This window comes from Arachis ipaensis, chromosome B2, assembly GCF_059453495.1.
Source record: "Arachis ipaensis isolate K30076 ecotype BB chromosome B2, ASM5945349v1, whole genome shotgun sequence".
NCBI lineage: Eukaryota > Viridiplantae > Streptophyta > Magnoliopsida > Fabales > Fabaceae > Arachis > Arachis ipaensis.
In genome coordinates, this window is record NC_142437.1 from 68,512,149 (window position 1) to 68,534,483 (window position 22,335).

A 22,335-nucleotide genomic window follows, 5' to 3' on the forward strand; every position below is an offset into this window, starting at 1 on the left:
TTTGAAAAATTTTTGAAAAGAAAATAAAAAGAAAATTACCTAATCTGAGCAACAAGATGAACCGTCAGTTGTCCAAACTCGAACAATCCCCGGCAACGGCGCCAAAAACTTGGTGCACGAAATTGTGATGTCACATTCATAATTTGTCACAACTTCGATACAACTAACCAGCAAGTGCACTGGGTTGTCCAAGTAATACCTTACGTGAGTAAGGGTCGAATCCCACGGAGATTGTTGGTATGAAGCAAGCTATGGTCACCTTCTAAATCTCAGTCAGGAAGATATAAAGTGATAATGGTGTTTTTGAATATTATATAATAAAATAGGGATAGAGATACTTATGTAAATCATTGGTAGGAATTTCAGATAAGCGAATGGAGATGCTTTTCGTTCCTCTGAACCTCTGCTTTCCTGCTATCTTCATCCAATCAGTCTCACTCCTTTCCATGGCTGGCTTTATGTGATACATCACCACTGTCAATGGCTACTTTCGGTCATCTCTCGGGAAAATGATCCAATGCCCTGTCACGGCATGGCTAATCGTCTGGAGGCATCACCCTTGCCAATGGCTTCATCTTATCCTCTCAATGAATAATATGCTCACGCACCCTGTCACGGCACGGCTATTCATCTGTCGGTTCTCGATCATGCTGGAATAGGATTTACTATCCTTTTGCGTCTGTCACTAACGCCCTGCAATCGCGAGTTAGGAGCTCGTCACAGTCATTCAATCATTGAATCCTACTCGGAATACCACAGACAAGGTTTAGACTTTCCGGATTCTCTTGAATGCCGCCATCATTCTAGCTTACGCCACGAAGATTCCGATTAAGAGATCTAAGAGATATTCATTCTAGCTTATTTCATGTAGAACGGAAGTGTTTGTCAGGCACGTGTTCATAGGGGAGATGGTGATGAGCGTCACACATAATCATCACCTTCATCACGTTCTTGGGTGCGAATGGATATCTTAGAAGCGAAATAAGATGAATTGAATAGAAAACAGTAGTACTTGCATTAATCTTTGAGGAACAGCAGAGCTCCACACCTTAATCGATGGAGTGTAGAAACTCTACCGTTAAAAATACATTAGTGAAGGTCCAGGCATGGCCGAGATGGCCAGCCCCCTAAAACGTGATCAAAGGATCATAAGGTAATCCAAAGATGTCAAATACAATAGTAAGAGGTCCTATTTATAATAAACTAGCTACTAGGGTTTACATGAGTAAGTAATTGATGCATAAATCCACTTCTGGGGCCCACTTGGTGTGTGCTTGGGCCGAGCCTTAACTTTCCACGTGCAGAGGCCATTTGTGGAGACGCCAGGTTTTGATCCATTTCGGGCGTTCAACTATGGTTTTGGATCCTTTTCTGGCGCTGGACGCCAGATTTGGGCAGATAGCTGGCATTGAACGCCAGTTTACGTCCTCTATTCTTGGCCAAAGTATAGACTATTAAATATTGCTGGAAAGCCTTGGAAGTCTACTTTCCAACGCAATTGGAAGCGTGCCATTTTGAGTTCTGTAGCTCCAGAAAATTCACTTTGAGTGCAGGGAGGTCAGAATCCAACAGCATCAGCAGTCCTTTTTCAACCTCTGAATCTGATTTCTGCTCAAGTCCCTCAATTTCAGCCAGAAAATACCTGAAATCACAGAAAAACACACAAACTCATAGTAAAGTCCAAAAATGTGAATTTAACATAAAAACTAATAAAAACATCCCTAAAAGTAACTAGATCCTACTAAAAACATACTAAAAACAATGCCAAAAAGCGTATAAATTATCCGCTCATCAATCCCCATTCCTCAGGTTTGTTTGGCTGAGCCTCCTCAATCTTCTGCCGCTGCTTTAGGTGCTCCTTCTAACAAGAAGCAAGAAACAATTGAGCCTTTCAACCTTGATGCTCCTTATTTTAATGCGATCGAGTTCGTAGATCAGCAAATTGGTCCCTTTGGTGCCCTTCCTATGGATGATGTGTCGCTCCTTCGCTATCTGGACTTTATAACTCGAAGCAGTGTTAGGATGGCATATATGGGGGCTGCCCTATACCGAACTGCTCAAAATCTTCCTCTCCATGCCACCAAAGCCTTTATGGAGGAGGCTAAACAAGATTTTGATCGGATGAAGGGCCTGAAAGAGGAGCTTGAAGCAAAGGTAGCCAAGCTGGAGAAGGATCTAGAGAACGAGAAGGCGAGTTCCCTTTCTCTGGCGGCTTCTGTGAGGCTGGCTGAGGACACGGCACTGAGGCATAAGGACAGCTATGTGGCATCTTATCGGGAGGTGGTGCGCCTGTTGGAGAATTCCCGAGCTGATTACTCCGAGCTCCAAGGTCATCTTGTTGGCAGCGTAACTGCTGCCTATGAGAACTTGAGGGAGCAGGTTCGGATTATTGCTCCCGAAGCCGATCTTACTCTCTTCAGCCTGGATAATGTTGTGAGGGATGGTAAGATTGTCCCTGATGACCAGGATGATGATGATGTTGAACCTCCCCTTGTGTCTTCTGCCAAAGTGTCGACCTCTTCAGTTCTTCCGATTGTGTCTGATCCAGATTGCCAGATTCTGAACCGGGATGATGGAACCGTGGATGCTGTGCCAATTTAGACTCGCCCTCCCTCTCCTCGTACTGATGCTGTCGAGAGGGCTCCTGATTTTTGCTGATTTCTCTTCGGGTATTTGTGTAGTTGGCCCGGCTTGTGGGCTTTTAAACTCTTTATGTGTAATTTGAATGTTTTGCTCGACTGTGGATACTCCTTTGGGTTGCTTGCCTAGCAACTTTTGTTTTGAAAAACAACAAGTAGTTTTCAAGCTTTTGGGCCTGACCCTTAAGCTCATTATAATATTGTATTTTATCATGCTCGTTTGCGCTTGTCTTAGCACTTGTTGCTTGTTGGTTGGATCCTTTGAGATCGTAGATGTGGGGGTCCAACTTGTTTCTCGATTTTCTCGCTCTTGCTTTGTATTTCTAGTAATCTGTAACCGATTTCTTTACGTTGGTCCTCTTTTCCATTACTTTTGCAGTTCTCTTTCTTGGACCCTTGCTAGGTCTCTTTCAGAGACTTCTTTTATAACTTGTTTGTAGGAGGTCAACTTCTTTATGTCATCTTCTTTTAAGTTATTTTGGTAATCCTCTTTCTTGGACCTTTGTCAGGTCTCTTTCAGGGATTACTTTTATAACTTGTTTTGTTGTAAGGGACCAACTTCTTTATGTCGATCTCTTCTAAGTTATTTCGTAATCCTCTTTCTTGAACCTTCATTAGGTCTCTTTCAGGGATTACTTTTATAACTTGCTTTGTAGGGGACCGACTTCTTTATGTCGATTTCTTCTAAGTTATTTCGTAATCCTCTTTCTTGGACCTTTGTCAGGTCTCTTTCAGGGATTACTTTTATAACTTGTTTTGTAGGAAACCGACTTCGTTAGGTCGATCTCTTCTAAGTTATAGCAATTCCTCTTTTATAGGGTTGGCCAGACCTCTTTCCAGGGATTTGCTGATAACTTGGGTTGACTTGGTCCGACTTCTCAATGTCGGCTAGTCTTTAAGTTATTATTTAGCAATCCATAAGACCTCGTCAGGTTCTTTTTCGGATTACTTTCGATAACTTCTTGCATTATTCTGTGTTCATCTTTGCCGATTTGTAGAAGGTGATTTCTGTCTTTGTTTGTTCGACCTTTAGATGAATCGCGTTTTCATCTTTATTGGTCTTCCATCGTGATCGTGCAGTGAATCTGTTTTTCGCTTTCTGGCGATCTGTTGCTTTATAATCGGGTGATGAATGCTTCAGATTAATGCGTCTTGAGAATTTGTTGAATATCTAAAATATATTTTATTCAAACGAAAATGCAAATATATACATGCGAGAGTTTTTCATTCCATTAAGTCGAATAATTTCTAGATCTCAACTTGGTGCCTCATTAAAAAACCTTTTCAGGAAAAAGAGTGCATCCTATGACGAGATCTTCTAGCTATAGTACCTTCTTAGGTTGCAAGCGTGCCATGATCTGGGGAGCTCTCGTCCCTCGAGTTCGGACAGTCTGTAGTGGCCCTTTCTCAGTACTTCTGTAACTCGGTAGGGTCCTTTCCAGTTTGCTGCCAGCTTTCCTTCTCCAGGTCGAGTTGTTCCAATATCATTTCGGATTAGGATGAGATCATTCTCAACGAAACTTCTTGGCACTACCCTCTGATTATACCTCGAAGCCATTCGGCGCTTTAGCGCTTCTTCTTTGATCCGAGCTCTTTCTTGGATTTCTGAAAGTAGGTCGAGCTCTTCTCTTTGAAGCTGAGAGTTGGCTTGTTCATTGTAGTGGACCACTCTAGGGGACCCTTCCTCGACCTCTACTGGGATCATTGCCTCCACTTCATATGCTAATCGGAACGGTGATTCGTTTGTGGTGGAATGTGGCGTGGTTCGATATGCCCATAGGACCTGTGGAAGTTCTTCAGCCCAAGCTCCCTTCGCATCTTGCAGTCTCCATTTCAACCCAGCCAATATGACTTTGTTGGCAGCTTCAGCTTGCCCATTGGCTTGAGGATGTTCGACGGATGTGAACTGGTGCTTTATGTTTAAGTCGGCTACTAATTTCCTGAAGCCTTCATCTGTGAATTGAATGCCATTGTCTGTGGTGATGGAGTATGGAACCCCGAACCTTGTGATAATGTTCCTATATAGGAATCTCCGGCTTCTTTTAGTAGTGACGTTGGCTAGGGGCTCTACCTCAATCCACTTTGTGAAATAGTCTACTCCGACTATGAGGAATTTGACTTGTCCTGATCCCTTGGGAAAGGGTCCGAGAAGATCGAGTCCCTATTTTGCAAATGGCCAAGGCGAAGTTACGCTAATGAGTTCTTCTGGCGGAGCGATGTGAAAGTTGGCATGTTTCTGGCATGGGGGACATGTCTTTACAAATTCTGTAGCTTCCTTTTGTAGAGTTGGCCAGTAAAATCCCGTCCGAAGTACCTTTTTGGTGAGAGCTTGTGTCCCGAGATGATTGCCACAAATACCGCTGTGTACTTCCTCTAAAACTTCCCTTGTGTTAGAGGTCGGCACACATTTTAACAATGGTATTGAAATCCCTCTTTTGTATAGGGTGTTGTTTATGATGGTGTAGTACTGAGCCTCCCGTTTTAACCTTTTTGCTTCCTTCTCATTTGTGGGGAGTGTTTCTTCTTGGAGGTAATTAATTATGGGGGTCATCCATCCTTGATCCTGACTTGTTATAGCTAGGACTTTTTCTGCTTCTGAGATTGACATGTTCTGTAGCATTTTCTGGATGAGGCTTCTATTGTTACCCCCTGGTTTGGTGCTGGCTAGCTTTGAGAGTGCATCAGCTCGGGCATTTTGTTCGCGGGGTATGTGGCAGATCTTATATTCCCCGAGTTGTCCGAGCTATTCTTTGGTTATATCCAAATACTTTTTCATGGTGGGATCTTGGCTTGGTAACTCCCTGTTATCTGTGAGGTGACTACTTGTGAGTCGCTGAAGATGTTGAGTTTTTGAGCTCCAACCTCCTTAGCTATCTTCAAACCAGCTAGTAACGCCTCATATTCTGCCTGGTTGTTTGAGGCCGGGAACCCAAATTTGAGGGAAAGCTCAACTTGGGTTCCTTGGTTGCTTTCTATTATCACACCTGCGCCGCTTCCAGTCTTATTTGAAGACCCGTCCACATAGAGATTCTATTCTGTGGGGGTTTCCCGGGTATTTGTGAATTCTGCAATGAAGTCGGCCAAGTATTGTGATTTGATGGCTGTTCGAGCTTTGTATTGGAGGTCGAACTCGAATAACTCGACTGCCCATTGTAAAATTCTGCCTGCTAGATCTGTTTTCTGCAGTATTCCCTTTATGGGCTGGTCGGTCCGAACCTTCATGGTGTGGGCCTGGAAGTATGGGCGAAGTCGTCGAGATGTCAGTATGAGAGTGTAGGCGAATTTTTCTATTTTTTGGTAGTTCAGCTCGGATCCCTGCTGATGTGTGGAAAACGATCCAACACAAAACTCACCGGCAAGTGTATCGGGTCGCATCAAGTAATAATAACTCACATGAGTGAGGTCGATCCCACAAGGATTGAAGGATTGAGCAATTTTAGTTTAGTGGTTGATTTAGTCAAGCGAATCAAGTATTGGTTGAGTGATTTGTGCTTTACAGAAACTAAATTGCTTGAAATGTAAAGGGAGAGGGGTAAAGTGCAATAAATTAAAGAGCAGGAAAGTAAAGAAGCAGAATCTTAAAGTTTAAGTAATGTAAATTGCAGAAACTTAGATTGCAAGAAATGTAAATGGCTAAAGCTTTAAAGTGCAAGAAATGTAAATTGCTTGAATCATAAAAGGAATTGGGAATTGGGATTGCAGAATTTAAATAAGCAGAATTAAATTACATCAAACAGCAAAGCAAAAGATGAATTGAATTAGAATGGATCTCAAACAGAAGAGTAAAAATACTTTGAGAATTGTAAAGACAGAAGGGCAGTGCTTAATTTGCAGCAATGTAAAAGAGGTTGAAGATCTCAGGAGTGAAAGAGACTAGATAACAAGTCTAGATCTCAAATCCTTCCTTGATCTAATAAGAACAATTGCAAAAGAAACAAAGAAAAGTAAATTGCAGAGAGAGTAAAAGATGAAGCAGTAAATGGAAATTGGAGTTCAATTATGCAGAAAATTAAACAAGATCTCAAGGTGAGATTGAAATAGAAGTTCTTCAATTCTCTACCCAAGATCCAAAGCAAGAAAATTAAAGAGTGCTCAAGCAAGAACCAAGAAGAAGAGAGATCAATTCTCCTTCCAAGTTCTCAGAAAAATAAATTCAAAGTAAAAGCTCAAAAATGAAAATTAAAAGGAAAATTCAAAGTAAAGTCTAGCGGTGTCAAAAAAAGTGTCCTAATTACATCAAACTAACTCCTATTTATACACTTTCTATTCTTGGATATTGGAATTTGAATGGGCTTTTGATTTGGTGAAGAAATGAATTAAATTGGAATTTTAAATTTCATTTTCAGCCCAAATGCACCTCCCAGGGGGATGCTCAGCTCACAAAGTGAGCTGAGCTTTGAGACTTGGTGTGGGGAGGCCTTGGTAGCGTGCTGTTGCTTGGGATGCATCAGGGGAAAGCTCAGCTCACAAAGTGAGCTGAGCATTGGTGCCTTGGTGCCAATTTGTTGCGTGCTGCCCTTGGACCGTGTCAAATTTGTTGCGCGCCCTACTCCCTGGCCGTGTCATATTTCTTGCGCGCTTCACTCCCCTTGGCCGTGTCATATGTTGCGTGAAATGCACCAAGGGTAGCGCTCAGCTCTCCAAGTGAGCTGAGCTTTGGTGCTCACAAGGAGAGCTCCTTGGTTCGAAACCTACGGGAAGCATGTGCTGCCCATTTCTTTGGTTGTCTTGCTTCCTTGCTTCCTCAAGGTGTGGGGTTCGAACCTTGGGGGATGCTTTTGGCCATTTTTGGCTTATTTTTCCTTGTGAGTAGCGCTTCCCTCATTCCCTTTGGTCATGGGTTCAAGTCTTGGAGCATGCACTTGCACTTTATTTTCTTTGAATTTTTCCTTTGGTGCTCTCGATAATGCTCACTTTGTGAGCTGAGCTTGGTCTTCCTTTCCTTATTTCTTGGCCTCATGTTGTGCTCAGCTCACAAAGTGAGCTGAGCTTTGTGCCTTGGTCTCCTGGGAGTAAGTGTAGCGCTCAGTTGGTGAGCTTGGTGCTCTTGGAGAGAGATTCATGGTTTGTTGCGCCACACTTCCTCCTTTCTTGGCGACACTTTTTCTTCCTTGAGCCACACTTCTTAGGCCACGCTTTCTTCTTTTTTTCTTTTCTTCACCTATAATTAATCAAAACAACCAATCAAAGTATCACCAAATTCACAAGGTTTATAAATTATTAAAACTCAATTAAATTTAGCCTAAACCTCATGATTTAGCATCAATTTTGTGGTGGTTGTTTGATTTAGAGAAGTCATGCATTTTCATTCCAAATTACTTACTTAGAATGCAAGAAAGTGCATAAAACTTAATAAAATTAAAGAAAAAGGCTAGTGAAACTAGGCTAAGATGACTTGTCATCACAACACCAAACTTAAAACTTGCTTGTCCCCAAGCAAGCATCAAACATAAGAGAAGATAGAATGAAATAGATAAGTATATATGTTCTTATTAGGCAAATAGTTGAGTTTGGTCTATGGGGTTTTATGCAGATCAAAAGTAGCTCATTTATTGCTTGCTGTCAAAACAAACAATGTTCCTTTAATGGTTCACCAAGGTTGCTGCTATAACTCCTCACTTTTTGCTCAACTCTCTTATTAGCTTCTCTTCTTTCTTTTGCATTACAGAGATTATTTCTTATTGAAGGCTTGGTGTCAAATGTTGCAGTGGCCTTTGGCTTATTTTTTTCTCAATATTTCTTCACCACAGACACATGGCTCGATTTTTTTCTTCCTAGGATCATTGATGCCCAGCATCTCTTTGGATCACTGAATGTTTTGTAGCTAGGTTGCTCTTTATTATGGACTTTCAGTTGGCAATCCCAAATCAGTTGATCTAAGTTGCCAAGTTTTAAAATACTCCTTAGAACCTACTTGTCCAAGCATATCCTAGTACACAAACACCACAGGCATATGTCCTAGGGTCCAAGCTATTGGTGTCTAGCCTTATTGTTTGTTTCTTTGCCAACTTTTGGCTTTTCTTCTTCTTTTTTTCTTTCTGTCTTGGTTTATTTTCAAGGGAATTTCATTAGTTGAAGGATCATAGCAGCAAACTGGCTTAAGCTTCAAGTAACAAGTCATTATGCAGCACTTATTGTATGAGCTAACAATTGAATCAAACACACACCACCACTAACTTCCATTCTAACTTTTGCAACATTGAACAATTACTTTCCTAAATCAAACATCTCTCTTTTACTCAAACAGCAAGGGGAACAGAACAAAGTCTTCAAGTTGTTGAATTATGACAATTATTTTGCAAATAGTTTATTCTTAGCTAACTACTAATGCAAACAAAAGGAATAGTAGAACATAAAGTAATTGGAGGCATGTCATGTTTCAGATATGAATCTTCCTTATTTAAGTACGAATAAGAAGAGAAACTTCACCACCTCTATTTGTCAGGCATTTCCATTCTTTTGGATTTGCTGGATTCTCCCTTCTTCTTCTTCCTCTTCTGTCCATAATCTTGAGCTTCTTCACGAGGACATCTTCTGTCCCAAATAGAATCTGTGAGACCTGAAAGCCCAACTTCTTCTAATCTTCGGTATGTTACCTGGTTATTAAGCTTAGACTTTGCTGCTTGGCGGTCTCTAAGTTCTTGGCATTGATCAAATGATTTGATTTGTGGATTGATTGTTGGCATGCAACGGCTTAAGTACTCCAACCTTGCTTGCACATCTTCATTACAATCTGATTGTTGCACATGTCTAACCTCTCCAACAGTGTGGTGAATATTCTTCCACTGATACAGGTTGTGAGTATACTCCCCATACTTGGCTTGGGTCAGGAACATCTTGTCATATGACTCTTGAAGTCCTGTTGTTAGTTCCCTTTGTCCCTCAAGAATCTTGGCTTGAAATTCTTGTTGTTGGGCCATTGATTGTTGCTGCCAGCTTTCCAATCTTTCTTCCATTCTGTGCTGCCAAGCTTCATTTTGCTCCCTGTCTTTCAAGTATTGCTCCCGGTGCTCTAGATATTGCTCTTGGCATCTTGAGTACTGATCTTGTGCTATCACATTTTGCTGTGATATTTCTTCAAGAACTCTTTGTAGTTGACTCATATCTATGGCACCGTGAGCTTGTTCTCCTCCTTCCTCTGATCTTCTTCTTCTTTGGGGCCCTTCTTCTTGATCATCATCCTCAGCAATTCCTTCCATGGTTTTCCTTGTTATTCCTGCTCCTCTTCTTACTTTCTCTGTGTCCTCATCTTCAAAGATCACTTCGGCTCTAGTACACAACCTTAGAATGGTGCCAGACTGGGCATTTAACGCCCATTCTGCTACCCTTACTGGCGTTTGAACGCCAGTAAGATCATCCTCCAGGGTGTGCTATTTTTCATTCTATTTTTTATTTTTCAGTTATTTTTGTGACTTCACCTGATCATCAACCTAAAGAAAATATAAAATAACAATGGAAAATAAATAGATATAATTGAATAAAATTGGGTTGCCTCCCAACAAGTGCTTCTTTAATGTCAATAGCTTGATAGTGGGCTCTCATGGAGCCTCACAGATACTCAGAGCATGATGATGGCCTCCCAAAACCAAACTTAGAGTTTGAATATGGGGGCTCTGTTTGACTTTGCATTGAGAGAAGCTTGTCATGCTTCTTCTCCATGTGTGCAGAAAGAGATCCTTGAGCTTTAAACACAAGGCAGTCCTCATTCACTTGAATGACCAGCTCTCCTCTGTCAACATCAGTCACAGCTTTTGCTGTGGCTAGGAAGGGTCTGCCAAGGATGATGGATTCATCCCTATTCTTCCCAGTGTCCAGGATTATAAAGTCAGTAGGGATGTAAAGGCCTTCAACCTTTACCAAGACATCCTCTACAAGTCCATACGCCTGTTTCCTTGAATTGTCTGCCATCTCTAGTGAGATTCTTGCAGGATGCACATCAAAGATCCCTAGTTTCTCCATTATAGAGAGGGGCATGAGGTTTATACTTGACCCTAGGTCACACAGAGCCTTCTCAAAGGTCATGGTGCCTATGGTACAAGGTATTAAGAATTTTCCGGGGTCCGATTTCTTCTGAGGTAATTTCTGCCTAACCAAGGTATTCAGTTCATTGATAAGCAATGGAGGTTCATCCTCCCAAGTCTCATTACCAAATAACTTGACATTCAGCTTCATGATTGCTCCAAGGTACTTAGCAACTTGCTCTTCAACAATATCTTCATCCTCTTCAGAGGAAGAATACTCATCAGAACTCATGAATGGCAGAAGTAGGTTCAGTGGAATCTCTATGTCTCTATATGAGCCTCAGATTTCTTAGGTTCCTCATTAGGGAACTCCTTGGAGGCCAGTGGACGTCCATTGAGGTCTTCCTCAGTGGAAATCACTGCCTTTCCCTCCTCTATGCATTCGGCCATGTGGGACGTGTTTATGGCCTTTCACTCTCTCTTGGGATTCTCTTCTGTATTGCTTGGGAGAGCACTAGGAGGGAGTTCAGTAACTTTCTAACTCAGCTAACCCACCTGTGCCTCCAAATTTCTAATGGAGGACCTTGTTTCAGTCATTAAACTTAGTGTGGTTTTAGATAGATCAGAGACTATGGATGCTAAGCTAGAGAGACTTTGCTCAGAATTCTCTGTCTGTTGCTGAGAAGATAATGGAAAAGGCTTGCTATTGCTAAACCTATTTCTTTTACCATTATTGTTGTTGAATCCTTGTTGAGGCTTCTGTTGGTCCTTCCACGAGAGATTTGGATGATTTCTCCATGAAGGATTATAGGTGTTTCCATAGGATCCTCCCATGTAATTCACCTCTTCCATTGAAGGGTTCTCAGGATCATAAGCTTCTTCTTCAGAAGATGCTTCTTTATTACTGCTTGATGCAGCTTACATTCCAGTCAGACTTTGAGAAATCATATTGACTTGTTGAGTCAATATTTTATTCTGAGCCAATATGGCATTCAGAGTATCAATCTCAAGAACTCCTTTCTTCTGAGTTGTCCTATTATTCACAGGATTCCTTTAAGAAGTGTACATGAATTGGTTATTTGCAACCATTTCAATGAGTTCTTAGGCTTCTTCAGGTGTCTTCTTCAGATGAAGAGATCCATCAGCAGAGTTATCCAATGACATCTTGGACAGTTCAGACAGACCATCATAGAATATACATATGATGCTCCATTCTGAAAGCATGCCAGAAGGACACCTTCTGATCAATTGCTTGTATCTTTCCCAAGCTTCATAGAGGGATTCGCCTTCCTTCTGTCTGAAGGTTTGGACTTCCACTCTAAGCTTACTCAATTTTAAGGTGGAAAAAACTTTGCCAAGAAGGCATTGACCAGCTTTTCCCAAGAGTTCAGGCTTTCTTTAGGTTGTGTGTCTAACCATATCCTAGCTCTGTCTCTTACAGCAAAGGGGAAGAGCATAAGTTTGTAGACCTCAGGGTCAACCCCGTGGGTCTTAATAGTGTCACAAATTTGCAAGAATTCAGCTAAAAACTGATGAGGATCTTCCAATGGAAGTCCATGATACTTGCAATTCTGCTGTATTGGAGAAACTAATTGAGGCTTAAGCTCAAAGTTGTTTGCTCCAATTGCAGGAATTGAGATGCTCCTTCCACTGAAGTCAGAAGAAGGTGCAATGAAGTCACCAAGCATCTTCCTTGCATTGTTAGCATTGTCATTATTTTCGGCTGCCATGTCTTCTTCTTTTTCGAAAAATTTATGTTAGGTCCTCTCCAGAGAGTTGTACTTTAGCGTCTCTTAGCTTTCTCTTCAAGGTCCTTTCAGGTTCAGGATCAGCTTCAACAAGAATTCCTTTGTCCTTGTTCCTGCTCATAAGAAAGAGAAGAGAACAAGAAAGTATGAAATCCTCTATGTCACAGTATAGAGATTCCTGGAGGTGTCAGAGGAAAACAGGAATAGAGGGATGAGGTAGGTAGATAAGAATTCGAACATATGAAGAAGGAGAGAGAGTCTGAATTGCTAATTGAGGAGGAGTGTTAGTCTTGAAATAGAAGAGGTGAGGAGGGAAAAATTTTTGAAAACAAATTTTTAAATAAAACTAAAATTTTTTAAAATAATTAAAAAAAATTTTGAAAAAGTGGTTGATGGTTTTTCGAAAATTAAAAGTGAGAAAGTGGTTAGGTGATTTTGAAGAAGATTTTGAAATCAGTAATCAAAAAGATATGATTGAAAATTATTTTGAAAAAGATGTGGTTGAGAGAATATGATTGAGAAGATATGATTGAAAAACAATTTTAAAAAAATTTAAATTAATGATATGATTGAGAAGATATGATTGGAAATTAATGACTTGGCTAACAAGAAATTTAAAAGATATGATGCTAAAATTAAAATATTAAACTTTTCTTAACAAGGAAGTAACAAACTTAAAATTTTTGAATCAAATCATTAATTGGTAGCCAGGATTTTCGAAAATAGTGAGAAAAAATGGAAAAGATTTGATTTTGAAAAAGATATGATTGATGAGAGAGGATATGAAAAAGATAAGATTTTGAAAAATTAGTTTTAAAACTTGCAAAATTGAAAAAGATTTGAATTGAAAACAAAATTACTTCCTTGATGCTATCCTGACGTTAAACGCCCAGAATGATATCCATTCTGGCGTTTAACGCCCAGCCAGGTACCCTGGCTGGCATTTAAACGCCAGTTTTCCTTCCTCACTGGGCATTTTGAATGCCCAGCTTTTTCTCTATAATTCCTCTACTGAATGTTCTGAATCTTCAATTCTCTGTATTATTGACTTGAAAAGACATAATTTAAATTTTTTTTGAATTTTTTAATGATGAGAGAGAACAACAACAAAATGAAGCTAATCATGGAAGACTAAGATCAAATAAACAATGCATGCAAGACACCAAACTTATAAATTTTCATATCAGAGACACTAACAGATTGAGAGTGCAATGAGAAACAACAAAAGACACAAAATAAAAGAATTTAAAGATCAGACCCAAGAAAATCATCAAGAACAACTTGAAGATCAATGAAGAACATAATGCATATATTCAAAAAATGCAAGAAAATTAAAAATATGCAAGACACCAAACTTAAAAATTGACACTAGACTCAAACAAGAAACACAAATTATTCTTGATTTTTATGATTTTATTAATTTTTTTGTAATTTTTTTCGAAAATTGTTTGGAAAAAGAAAATAAGAAATTCAAAATTCTTAATGAGAATTCCAGGAATCATGCAATATTAGTCTAAAACTCCGGTCCAGGAATTAGACATGGCTTACTAGCCAGCCAAGCTTTCAGTGAAAGCTTCGGTCCAAAATACTAGACATGGCTTCACAGCCAGCCAGACTTCAACAGATCATCATGAAACTCTAGAATTCATTCTTAAAAATTCTGAATAATAAAATTTTTTTCGAAAATAAAATAAAAAAATAAAAGCTTAAAATAAAATTACCTAATCTGAGCAATAAGATGAACTGTCAGTTGTCCAAACTAGAACAATCCCCGGCAACGGCATCAAAAACTTGTTACATAAAATCATGATCACACACTTTTCACACAACTCCGTGCAGCTGACCAGCAAGTGCACTAGGTCGTCCAAGTAATACCTTACGTGAGTAAGGTCGATCCCACAGAGATTGTCGGCTTGAAGCAAGCTATAGTCATCCTTGTAGATCTCATTCAGGCGAATTCAAATGGTTTTGAGGTTTTGATAATTAAAATATAATTAAAACAGAAAATAAGATAGAAATATTTATGTAATTTATTGGTGGGATTTCAGATACGCGTATGAAGATGCTTTGTCCCTTCTGAACCTCTGCTTTCCTACTGCCTTCATCCAATCATTCATACTCCTTTCCATGGCAAGCTGTATGTTGGGGGATCATCGTTGTCAATGGCTACCGTCCTTCCTCTCAGTGAAAATGGTCCAAATGCGCTGTCACCGCACGGCTAATCATTTGTCGGTTCTCACTCATGTTGGAATAGGATCCATTGATCCTTTTGCGTCTGTCACTACGCCCAACACTCGCAAGTTTGATGCTCGTCACAGTCATCCCATCCTAGATCCTACTCGGAATACTACAGACAAGGTTTAGACTTTCCGGATCTCAAGAATGCTGCCAATTGATTCTAGCTTATACCACGAAGACTCTGATCTCACGGAATGGAAGGCTCTGTTGTCAGGAGAGGCAACCATACGTCGTGAACCAGGAGGCTAAGAGATATGCATTCAAGCTCGTTTTCATGTAGAACGGAAGTAGTTGTCAGGCACACGTTCATAAGTGAGAATGGTGATGAGTGTCACATAATCATCACATTCATCATGTTGAAGTACGAATGGATATCTTAGAATAAGAATAAGCTTGAATTGAATAGAAAACAGTAGTAATTGCATTAATTCATGAAGAACAGCAGAGCTCCACACCTTAATCTATGGAGTGTAGAAATTCCATCGTTGAAAATATATAAGTGAAAATAGAGTAGACATGGCCAAGTGGCCAGCCTCCCATGGAGGTCTCAGAACGTAAAAGTTACATAATGTCTTCCTGAGATGAAAATACAATAGTAAAAGGTCCTATTTATAATGAACTAGTAACCTAGGGTTCACAGAAATGAGTAAATGATGTAGAAATCTACTTCCGGGCCCACATGGTGTGTACTTGGGCTGAGTATTGAAGCTTTTTCGTTCTTGGGCTGTTCCTGGAGTTAAACACCAGCTTTTGTGCCAGTTTGGGAGTTTAACTCCAATTCTGGTGCCAGTTTGGGCGTTTTACGCCAGAAATTTTAGGCTGACTTTGAACGCCGGTTTGGGCCATCAAATCTCAGGAAAAGTATGAACTATTATATATTGCCTGAAAGCCCAGGATGTCTACTTTCCAACGCAATTGAGAGCACGTCAAATGGGCTTCTGTAGCTCCAGAAAATCCACTTCGAGTGTAAGGAGGTCAGAATCCAACAACATCTGTAGTTCTTTTTCAGCCTCTGAATCAGATTTTTGCTCAGGTCCCTCAATTTCAGCCAGAAAATACCTGAAATCACAGAAAAACACACAAACTCATAGTAAAGTCCAGAAATGTGATTTTTATTTAAAAACTAATAAAAATATAATAAAAAGTAACTAAAACATACTAAAAACTACCTAAAAACAGTGCCAAAAAGCGTATAAATTATCCGCTCATCACCTACGCGTTTAGTTATCGTGTGTGAACGCTTCACGTTTCGTAATTCCGTTTTACGTGACTTTAATCTTTATTCCTTTATCAGGCTTCTAGTTATATAAATCCTTGAATATATATTATATATTATAAGTTTTAGAACTGTCGTGGCATTTTGTGATCCTTTGCTTTACGGCTAGAGGTAAGGTTTAGGGTAATGGGGTGTTACATTATAGGAGTTTCAATTTTTATTAACATAAATTTCCATTCATGTATGAGCAAATTTCAGTTAATTAAAGTTTTAGGAGGATTAATATCTGACTGGTGTTGGTCTTTATTGAATAGTCACTTTCTATGTTTGATATTAGCTTTCTGAAATTCTTTATTGAATAGTCACTTTTTTGTTTATTGAATACTCACTTTATTCTATTATGTCAAAGAGTTAGGTGTTTTCTGGAACTGAATAATGATAGAAACATTTTTTTTAAAATTAGCTCTCTGCTATATTGATATATGCACTTTTTCAGTTCATACAGTGTATTAGTTTCAGTTCATTGAGTTTTTCGGGTTCTTAATGTTTTGATAAATACCCTGATTTCATTCACTATGAACCTGGAACAAAATAGCAGCCAGATAATTCCAACAGGTATATACATTAACATCTCAGACCGACAGGACAAGGACTAATCCATCTTGAATTAAATATATACATTAATATTAGAGATATACATTAATATTAACATTAGATATATACATTAACATTTACATTAATATTCACATATATATGTTAAAAGAAGCAATGTTTGTTTTTTTAAACAAGTTAAACAAAATATTCTTAATTACAACCAGTCAAACAAAGTATATCCTGTTTACTGTCTAAATCCCTAGATGTGAATTTACAAAAAGGGTTGGAGAGGGCAGCAGATGGCTTCGGGAGTCTTATTGCTTCTGATGCCCGAATCACTTGGTCTCTGATTTTATTGATTTTGTGCAACATAATATTTGGACCATATTCGCGCCTGAAGGCATCAATCTCTTTCTACATTTTAATTGAAAGGAATTAGTTACATAAGAAATGAAGCTAAATGAAATAAGAAATGAAAGAATTTCATTAATTTAGAAACTACTTACTTGTGTCCAAGCTTTATATTAATACCTCTTCCCGCTTTTGATCTTTCGAGGATCAATTGTTTCAAGCTATTTCATGACGTATATGGCACAATCATAGCTAAGCAAGAATTAAGTAAAATGCGATTAATAGTATACAAAATAAAACACATTAAAATAGCACTATAGAAAAGAAAGATTTTTACCTTGTACATTGACCATTCAGCATGATATACTCTGCTTCTCCCTCTCCGTCCTCCACTAAGGGTTTCGCCCTAGTGTAAACCCTCATCTGGAAGACTATTAATCCCTGAAAGGGATACAAAACGTGAATAAAAATTAGCAACTACAATGAACCGAACTCTGTTCATGTTTTGAATAAAACGTGATAAACAATCAATCAGCAAGAGAAACATTTTGTGCATGCAAAAGAACCCAAGTGAACACATAAAAATGAGGTGAATCAAAATCAGCAACTCCACTGAACCAACCACCAATCATGATTTGAATAAAACAAGATAAACATTCAATCAACGAGGGAAATATTTCTGCATGCAAAAGAACTCAACTGAACACTTAAGGATGAACTAAATGTAAATCACCAACTCTAATGAACCAAATTCTACTCATATTTGAATAATTTACAACAAAATATGTATGATTTAAATAACTTACAAAAAATTTGTGGATTTTAATTCTCAAGTCAAGTATTTCTTCTTTCTTCTTGTTCACAGGGTCAAGAATATAGAATGCCTTTTTCTGGACATCAGTAATTCACAACCACCAGTGTCCTCCATTGCAAATCGGTACAAACAGCTGAAATTTGGGAAAATCATAGAATATTTTAGTCGAAATGATAGCAAATGAGAGAATTATCAAAGAATTTTTAGAAATCACAACTTACAAATGGATGCGATGCGAGTTTTCTTTTGTCAAGAAAATGGTGGTGGTGGGCATATTGATCGATATCAAACTGGTAGGCCTTGTTGGTCTTTGGATCAATGTATTTCTTGCCATTATTTCCCAACATAAACATCTGCAAAATGAACCTCAGTTAAATCACAAATGAATCAAATTATATATCACAAATAAACCAAGCAAGTGAATCTAAATGGCCAACACCATTGAACCAAACATAATTCATGTGCTGAATAAAACGTGATAAATATTCAATCATCAAGAAAAATTTTTCTGAATTCAAAAGAACTCGACATAACACATCAAAATCAGGTGAATCAAAATGACCATTTCCACTGAACCAAGCACCATTCATGTGCAAAATAAAACGTGATAAATATGCAATCATAAAGAAAAATATTTTTTTGCATGCAAAAAGACTCAACTAAACATTTGACAATCAAATGAATCAACATGAACAACTCCACTGAATAGAACGCCATTCATGTTTTGAATAAAACGCGATAAATATCAATCAGTAGGGAATAAAAAATTTGGTTTACTACAATATCCAGTAGCACACAGTATATTTGTTCTTGAAACTGGTGACCTTTTATTTAGTTGAGAATCATGCTATGTGCAGTGACCACCTACAGAAAGAAAATTTATGAAATATACGGTATAAGAGTCTTTAGAAAAATCATTAATGTTAACGCAATAGGTAAAGAATTTACCGTGCTTTCCACATGTTGTTCGGGCACTAGAGACATGAAATGATGTCTAAGCCCCTAGAAATTTGCTTCATGCTTCAAGACGAATATGGTATCATATTCGTTGGTACTATCTTTGGTTTGTTTTAGATGTGTCATCCAATGATAACACTTCTCCATCAACTCCTCTGTGATTTCTTTCTCTTTCTTCGGAGTTTTGTACCTTTCAGCGGCTGTGTGGCTCGGCTCGGCACTTGTTATGTCAGCAAATTTCAATGATGCCGCCACCCCAGCATCTACCATGGTGTCCGCCAATATTTTGAGTTGACTCACTGTCAGTTGAGAGGGGGCACCTGGTTGAGATGCTGGAGGACTTAACCCAAGGCTGAATGAAGGTGCATCATCTTCCCATTGCCTAGGACGAGCAACACTGCAAGACGACAGAAGAAAGTTTCAAGCAATTAGGAAAAAATATCATACCATATAACACAAAAGCTAATAAAAATGATATTAATTAAAACTTACACATTCAACAGAGGTTCTGGCTCCACCTTCCTCAAAGAAGATTCCTCACTGGCCTGCTTTCTGGCTTTCGGAGGGCAGCTATAACAAATAGAAAATAATCAATTTTTGGATTCTGATGAACCAAAATTATCCAAATCCAACAAGCAGTAATACTTACCCATCAATGTGTGATTGATAAACCCATATTTCATGAGTTCTTTTGTACTTAATTAGAGTGATTTATTCAACTCTTCACCTACTTATTCACATTAATTGCATTATTTTACTTTCCCTTCCTTATTATGTCATGTGGTGAAAAACATGTTTCCTAAGCGTTAAAAATTAATTATTTTAATTACCTTTATTTCCATTCGATGCTGTGATTAGTGTGTTGAGTAGTTTCAGATTTTCTAAAGGCAGAATGACTTAAAGGATGAAAAAGGAAACATACTAAAATGGAAGGAGAAAGCAAAATGGAGCTTTAAAGAAACCGGTATCCACGCGATCGCATGGATGACGCGATCGCGTGCCAAGCACAAATCAGCAGCGACGCGGCCGCATGACTGACACGACCGCGCGCCTTAAGCAGAATACACATGACGCGGTCGCATGACTGACGCGACCGCGTGGCAAGGAAAAGCTCCAAATGACGCGACCGCGTGACCCACGCGGACGCGTGACAGAGGCCACGCACCAGAAATTACAGAATACGCCCCCAGCAAATTCTGAAGCCCTTTTTGGCCCAGATCCAAGTACAGACAGCATAGACCAGAGGTTATAAAGTGTGGGAATGCACCCATTCAAAGAGAGCTCGCATATTTTCACCTTTCAATGATTTAGATTTAGTTGAGAGGGAGATCTTCTCTCTCTCTCTTTTAGGATTTAGGATTTCTTCCTGTTTTGGGAGTAACTCTGGATCCAGGTTTAATGTTCTTTTAGTTTTACTTTTATTTATTTATTCCAACATTTGAATTGATTATTATAATTTACAAATTATTCCATGTTACAGATTTCTAATTGAATTAATAATAATTTGAGGTATTTTCAGTTTACGATTATTCTCTTTGATTTAAGTTGCCATTGCTTTCCATCTAAGGACACTTTTATTATTTCAGCAATTTACTTTTTCCCCTTTTGGTTTTGGTTAAGAATTCAATAACTCAACAGTTATTAAACTCAACATAATTGATAATCGTTACCTTGCTAATTGAGTTGAACTTAAATAATCCCAACCTTTTCTTAGGAAATAATTAGGATTCAAAGGTCAATTTAATTAGTCCCTTGACTTTCTTTTGCTCTGGTAAAGGTTGACCAAGTGGAATTAAGATACAACTTTCATTATTGTTGAGAAGGATAACTAAGTTGGACTTCTAATTTCCCTTATCTTGCCAAAAGTTGTTTTACAGTTATTATTTATTTTTACTTGCCATTTAATTCACTCGTCATTTAAATTACTTGCTTCTCAGCTTCTAAACCCCATTACAACCTTTATAACCAACAATAAGAACACACTTCCTCACAGTTCCTTGAGAAGACGACCCAAGGTTTGAATACTCGGTTATCAATTTCAAAGGGGTTTGTTACTTGTGACACCCAAACGTTTGTACGAAGGGATTTCTGTCGGTTTAGAGACTATATCTACAACGCGACTGTTTCTATGAATTTCTTTACTGGCCAAAATCCCGACGTCAGTGATTCTTCTTCCGATTGCCCTGCCGCCAGAGGTTCTTGGTACAGTTGCTATTGCGGTTCTCGAGGGTTGCTGCATTAAACAAAAAAGAGTTCAATAATGACTCCAAATTATTATCCTACACCATTAAATCTAATAAAAAGAATTTTATCTGCAACTTACTCATTAACAGAAGCTTCTTGTGTTTGAAATTCGGAAGGGTCATAGGTAAAGTCATCTTTTATTAGCTCTTCCTTAGGAGAACTCGGAAGAGACACCGCAATAGGAGCTCTAAGGAATGTAAACATGGAAGAAGTTAGTGTTGAATAATTAGAATAGATTCTGAGAAACCAAAATCTGCACATTGAAAAACTCAAGATTGTTACGTGTTCAGTAGAGTTCTTTTGCATGCAGAAATGTTTTTCTAGCTATTTGAATGATTAGCACATTTTATTCTGAACATCAATGGAGTTCAGTTCAGTGGAGTTAGTTATTTTTATTCACTTGATTAAAAAAACATACCAAATTAAAATCATCAACCAAGATTAAAAGCAGAGGATTAAAAACACATCAAATTCATTTTTGGAATCCAATGAACCACACTTAAACCCAAAATAAACCAAATTTACTTGGAATTTTGCCAGTGCATTTACAGACGGTGTGGAGCTTATCTAACTTTATAAAGCCTTGCTTTCCAAATTTACAATCAGCAGTCTAAGTAAGAAAATCAATATTATTTAGTAAATCCAGTTACAAGAGGTTTTAGCAAAGTTAGCAAACAAAGAGAAAGAACTCGATATAAGGAGTCGAATCTTATGTCTCAGAGAAATCATTTTGGGCCTCTGTGGAGTCAAAGTCATCCGGAGCAACATTTGTATTTCTAGCTCCATCATTTTTTCTCTTTGATCTCTTTTCTTTTAACAGCTATAACACCTGTCTTCTTCTGTCGGCAGCGCTGTCTTTTACTTGTTTACTTCAAAAAAAATCATAAAATAAGTACCAAGGAACCTAAAATGAAAGCATCAATAACCGAAGATATGATTCCAGAAACTTACTCCTTTTCAGATTTAGTTTTGCTCTTTGAACCTGTCAGAACAATGTTGCTAGAAAAAGGTTTGTTTTTTGGCCACCCTCTCAGGTTGTTTTCTTTTCACTGTAGGTGTTTTCTCGATTTCTTTTTCTCTATAACACACACAAATACATCGAATTTATATTGGAGACAAATATTACTGCTGTAATTTGCTTAACAAGCACACACAAACAATTTTCAGCAAATAGAAGCAAAATCAAAACCAGATGAACATTATACAATCACAGCAATAAACCGAAAACAATCAATTTTCAAAATTACTGATTTTTAGATTCAGTAGTGCTCTCGGAATCTGTTGGCACAAGCTTCTTTTTTTTTGCTTTGTTTTTCAACCACCTTCCGTGGTTGTTTTCTTTTTTTTTTTTGTTGCTCTTTTTTCAATTTCTTCTTCTTCTCTGCGATACATATGAACCGGCGCATAAGAAAAATTTTAAACAAATATCAAGGAACATAAGACAGAGATAGTAATGAACCAAAAATAAGCATTTCCGAAACTTACTGGTTTTCGGATTTAGTTGGCTTTCCGAATCCATCGAACTGCTCTAGTTTTGAGATTCACTTGATGTTTCCGAATCTGTCGGAACAAT

The 22,335-nt window shown here is 38.4% G+C and overlaps 1 non-coding gene across 1 annotated transcript; it reads left to right on the forward strand.

The window, feature by feature from the left end:
* The first annotated feature begins 11,822 nt into the window (after nucleotides 1-11,822).
* Nucleotides 11,823-11,926, forward strand: LOC148574268 (small nucleolar RNA R71). Its single transcript, XR_015906086.1, has one exon. It is a non-coding gene; the product is annotated as a small nucleolar RNA R71 (small nucleolar RNA).
* The last annotated feature ends 10,409 nt before the right edge of the window (nucleotides 11,927-22,335 follow it).